General features: G+C 36.5%; 1 protein-coding gene across 1 annotated transcript in view; it reads right to left on the bottom strand.

Annotated features, from left to right (window-relative positions):
• Positions 1-2,578: 2,578 nt before the first annotated feature.
• The window catches only part of LOC108150545 (acetylcholine receptor subunit alpha-like), a 688,503-nt gene continuing 685,081 nt past the window's right edge, over positions 2,579-6,000 (bottom strand). Inside the window, exon 13 of the transcript XR_005977287.1 lies at positions 2,579-3,037. The gene's annotated coding sequence lies outside the window, so the exon portion shown is untranslated. The remainder of the gene's footprint in view (positions 3,038-6,000) is intronic.

Raw genomic sequence — 6,000 nt, 5'->3', positions numbered from 1 at the left:
AGGACACTGACTGACTGCCCCCACTCATGCTCACATAAATCAAGTTACAGATCAAATCTTCCTGGCCAATGCCAACGTACTGGTAAAAGACAGCTGTGGAAACTACACTATTGCTCGCGCACTTCTCGACTCGTGCTCACAAGTAAATTTTATGTCAGAAAACTTTGTCCAAAGCTTCGTTTACCTAGGGAAAATCGCTACATGGACATTCGCAGAACAGAAGAATCTCATACACCGGTCAAGCATCTTGTTCAAACAACAGTGAAGTCTCGCCTTGGAAGCGAAGAAACGGCCATCGATTGTTGCGTTACCCTCACATCGCATACCATCTGGATGCTGATGACGAAACTTTCTGTTAATCGAACGACGCCTCAACCGAGATACAAATCTCACAGCTCAATATACGAATTTTATGGATGAATCATGAATGAATAAACCACATGGAAAACGTCGACGAACCAAACCTGGATCAACCTCACTTGTACATTCGCATCACACCACAAAGTTGATAGTGGTGTTTGATGCCTCAAGTCAAAGCACTTCATTAAAATCCTTGAATGATCTTCTATTAGTAGGGAATTTCAGATTTCATCAGTTCGCGTTAAAAGCAGACGTGGTTAAGATGTAACGCCAGGTGTAAGTCAAGCCAGAACACCGCAAAATCCAATACATCCTTTGGAGTTGAAGACCGCAACGTATGGAACCGCCGCAGCGCCCTATCTTGTCATCCGCAGCATGGTCCACCTGGCTGACCAACTCGCAGATTCGTATCCTACTGGGGCCGGCATTATTAAATCATCATTCAACGTGGACGATCTCATTTGTGGCGCAGACACTATTGCTGAACTGCGGCAAATCCAAGAAGACGTCACAAAAATTTTAAGAAAACAGGGTAAGTGTTACTGGCAAAATGACCATCGTGAGTTTGGATCGGACCCAGCAATAAGTGAACTAAACCTGGACATAAAATCATCAAGTAGCACTTTGGGAGTCAACTGGAATCATCATCGAGACGTTCTAGCTTCTGCATTCAGACCAAAGCACGTGGCTTGACCTATTTCTAGACGTTCGATTTTATCAACGGCTTCACTTGGAGTACTGGTACAGATTATCGTATCAGCTAAAATATTACTTCAGGAAATTTGGCTACTAAAATTACAATGGGACGAGCTTCTAAAAGCGCTTTATCAGGTATGGAATTCATTTTTATTTTCTTTGTCGTCTCTGGAGTCTTGAAAGTTCCCTGATTCTGTCTTCAACCCAATCATTGCGAATTTCCTTTCCACGGTTTTTGCGAAGCGTCAATTATGTTGCCCTTATGCAAGAAGCAGAGATGAGAATGGCAAGATGGCTATACATTTGGTGACAGCCAAGTCAAGGGTAGCCCCGACAAAAATTGTCGGAAATCGGATGGCAGAAATTCAAAATTTCACATTGGACTGTACATGGAGATTCATTCCAACTCGCTGCAATCTGGAAGACCTAGCGGCACGAGGATGCTTATGGGAGGAGCTGCGTTTTTAGTTATTTTTGGAAGCAATTCTCCGGATTAATTTTTACAAACGATGCTTGGCAGTTGCAGCGTGGATGAGAAGATTTGGAAAAGCTCGTAAGAAAACAATTTTATTCGACACGGCATCGCCATCAGCTCAAATAATCCGCGTCCGACTATATGTGTGTGTTTATTAACATACGTGGTTTCGAGCTGGTATAAACTATATGTATATGTATTACAGCATTATCGATTTTAAGTGCTTATATGTGCTACGCACGCAGTGTTGGGACAGGTACCATTTCATTTTAAACTGGTTAAACAGTTTCAAAAACATGAACATAGGTAAGGTAAAATGTATGCAATATTTGCCGTGCAAGCTAAAAAAAAAAAGCAATTTCAACAATTTCAAATATTTCTATTTATTGTTTGATTGTACAAACATTTTACTTAAGACAAATCACGTTGGTTTTTTTCTGAGATACTGAGATCTATTAATCATATTATCATTTTATTATTATTTATTAATCATGAATGTTTCACAAAGCAAACCAAAACATGAAACCTGATAAGTGGTAGTGATTGGCGAAAGAGTCATCAATATATAAAGATTAAGTAAAACTTTAAAAAAACGTGTCAAAAATTATGTTTTTGTAATCTCGTTACCTTCGTATGACTTCTTTTTTTTTATAGGAAAAAACGAAAGTTTGTTTTTGGGTTGTGTGCTGCGTGTAACTTAATTCGCTTTTCAAAAAGAAAGGTGAAAAGTGTGACAGTGTATGCGTCTTGTATGAGTTTCCCAATTTCCGTTCGTCCAACTATCCAACTGTCAGTTGGATGTAGTTAATTAAGTCAGCGCAAGTATAATTTTTGTTATCTCGTAAAACGATATAGTTACTTACCCAGCTACAAGTTTTACCGTATAGAACAATTAAAACCTTATAAAATAATACTAAAATATTTGCTATTTATAAATCAACTTTATTTTTCAACAAATTCATACATTACATATATTTAAATATTTATATTCCTATTTGCTAAAATGTTAACTTTCTATTTCACATTTTTTCACGCTAATGTTTAGTAATAAAGTAAAATATTTTAAAACCTTGTAAGAACTTATAATATCATTTAATTTTTATTATTATGATTTTAAAGATTTTATTGCTTAGGAAAGACATGTCAATTAATAGTTTAAGGAAGAACTCTGATAATACAAATAATCAAAATGTAGTATTTTACAGTCAAAAATAATTTGTATTGATTTGTATTGTATTGTTGTATTGATTTTTCGATTCGACTTTAGAAAAAATATCATAACAGAATGGGGCACATACAAAATTTAACCAAGCTCTTTATTTTGTTATTAGAGCTTAATTTTATTGACCAAAACGTATACATTTAAATTACAATTGAACTTAGCACTACCGTACAATCAGTGGAAATCGTATGTAAACTTGTCATATGGTAGCCTATTTAACAATAGGTCGCCGAAGCTTTTCAAATGCAGAGATTTTATGCTCTCGCTAATTGTGGCAGAGGTATCTAAAACGGTAGAAATTATTGTGTTAACTTTCAATATCATAGTATCATAAACATTTAAATCTTCAAAACACATTTATAAGATAAAAATTTTAAATTGTGTTTAAATTTTAAACTAAACACAGCTGCTCCGTTATTTTAAGTACAAAATTTTGCACTTTTGCTTCTTAACGTTGAAAAAACCGTTTAGGAAACCATCAAACAAACTAAAACAAGATTTATGTTATACAAGCCCCTACCTTACATTATTTAAGCCATTTTATTTTGTTGTTTTGTGCTGTAAGCTTTTACAATGAAATTTGATTAGCAAGCCTAGTGGTTGCACACATTATTTTAAAAACAAATCGAGTTATTTTCTAAAGATTTAGTACTGTTCCTTGTGGACTTAAAATATACAAGGGCAAATCCATGAAAACGTCAACCAAACCCGTTACGATAAAATCCAATTTTTGTTTTTCTTGTAATATCATTTATCCAGCGTGGCCGGCGAAAAAGTTTCGTTTCGGCTATAAACAAAAACGTGATATATTATTTCTATTGAATAGCCCAAACATTGCAGTTTAGCTGCGGAAAATCAATTCATTCGAACTCGCATCTTCTCGAGCAAATCATGTTTAGATCATTTTTTTCCAGTTGCAATCAAAAAATTATTTTAAAAGATGCAATATTATACATGCAACTTTTGGCCCAAGCTAAGCCTTACGTATGGAGAACTTAACACAAACGAACACAATTATTTCTTCAGAAACAATCGTGTATGACAAATTATGCACTCGCGAACAATGACGCCTGAAATTGAGAACTATTATTTTCACGATCACACAAAGCGATTACAGCATACCAGAATTAATTATCGATCGTTGCAGAGCTGTTTGTTTTCGGTAAATAAGAGTTTATTTGCACTTATTGATCAAACCTTGATATATATTATGATCTCAGGTCATTCAACGGAATTCGTGCACTAAGAACATGTACTTGATTTGTGTGAGTAAACCAGTGTTTCAAAGTGTCCACCTCCCTCGTAAGCGGAATAAAACAAGAGAGAATGCTATAACCGGGTCCCCTGACCCCGACCGATATCCGTTTTTCAGCTAACAAATTTAAGAAAAAACCATCGGGTTATAGCTGGCACCATCTGTCGAACTGCAACAACACTACAAGCTAAGAGCGAGCAGGACCCCAGCTGCAGAGCACACACGAACAGTTTCCGTGGAAATTATTTACACAATTCCGCTGCTCTCCGCTGCTTGCGGATGCTCTTCGCTGCCACCGCTGCTTTTCATGTTCGAACTCCGTTTTTAAAATATGCAGTGAAGTCATAGCAAAACAAGGTGAAAATATTTTCTAAAGTAATAGGTCGATTTTCAAAATTTTTTTCTGTCGTCCGAAAGATATTACCAAACCCAAAACCTACATGGTCAGAGTGACAGTAAATACTTTTACCCCGTTCTCTTGCTTTTATAGTTTCGGAGAACTCGACGTTCATACAGACGGACAAGTCTAGATCGACTCGACTTTGATCCTGATCAAGAATATATATACTTTATATGGCCGGAAACGCATTCTTCTACCTTTAATATACTTCTTACACTACGAGTAACTGGTATAAATAGGTTTAATTTAAAAATATATATACTTTTTTTATATTTAGTTTTTGTTTATTGGATCTTCTCTAGTTGCTGAAGCGGCTAACAAAAAGTATTAAATTTTTAACTCAGCAATGTTCCTCCAAGGGATGAAAGTCGTTTGACTGTAATTTGGTATGGCAGCTGAGCCATGGTATGACAGCTCTGTGGATGTTGGCGTTGCGAATACACCAGGAAGTGAGTGATTGGTCTGAACATTTTAGATAGCTCTCGTTGGATGATTTTATGATTGTTTAGATCCGTAAGTTTGGCTTTAAGCAGGAGTTATAAAGTAATATTTCGTATTCAAGTTGAAAAGAAGAGCGGCAGCTTATAAGTCAATGGAAACTTATGGCCCTCTTTTTTAGGCAGGTTTTGTTGGTCGTTTTGCTCGTTGACTTGTATACGCCAGTTAGCTGGCCACTTTTCTTGATGTGGTTTTTTATATGTTCTGTTGCTGTTTCTTAAAATTTTGAGCGGCAGATAATTGCAGTGTCATCACCGTTTGGAGGCATGTAGGAATGTCCGATGTTAAAAAAATGTACAAAATAGATCAAAGTACGCTTCCTTGGGGTACTCGTCAGTGGTAAAGGTTTGGCACATTTTGCGGTGAAGAGTCTGTTTGTAAGACGCGGCTCGAGCTAATTGTGAGTGTTTTGTGGCAGATGGATGTTAATTTAATAAACCAAACCGACAATACAACTAGAAATACGGCGCTGCGATACTCTCTGTGATAAAAGCTGCTCGTATTTCAGAAGTTATGCGGTTTATCTGCTCGTCCGTTCCATGATCTGTCTGTACGAGAAGTGTTTTTTCCATTGGTGGTAAAAGTAATACATTAAGTGTAGAGTCGAAAATTGTAGTAATCCATATATCTGCACAAATATGTAACTCGACTATTATCTTGGGCGGAATTAAGTGATGACCAGGAGCTTTTTTCGGGTTCAGCTGTTATTTAATTTGGAAGGAAGGATCTACGTTTGGAACATTCGAAATAGTGAATAGGCTCGTATGCGGATGAGGCTTAAAGACATTTTGTAAGTGTGGCGCACAGACTATAGCCTTTTTCTTGTTGACAGTTTACGATAAGCTGCCTTTAGTTTGTCTTTAGTGGCTGGAATCCGGTGGGCTTTTCCAATAGGAGCGATAATGAGATATGTATATTTGGGCGTGTGCTTCTTGTGGCCACGACATAGAGTGTTTGGCACAATATTTCTGTGAGTGGTTTTTGTGATTTTTTAATATCAGTTTTACAGGATATTTTTTGTTGGAGCTCAATATGTAAATACTCTATTTTCTTTACTTCAGACAGTTTGTTCTGCTCGAAAATGAACATTGGTA

This window comes from Drosophila elegans, unplaced genomic scaffold (genome assembly GCF_018152505.1).
Source record: "Drosophila elegans isolate 14027-0461.03 unplaced genomic scaffold, ASM1815250v1 contig_208, whole genome shotgun sequence".
In the NCBI taxonomy this organism is placed as follows: Eukaryota; Metazoa; Arthropoda; class Insecta; order Diptera; family Drosophilidae; genus Drosophila; species Drosophila elegans.
This window is presented reverse-complemented; position numbering and strand designations above follow the sequence as displayed.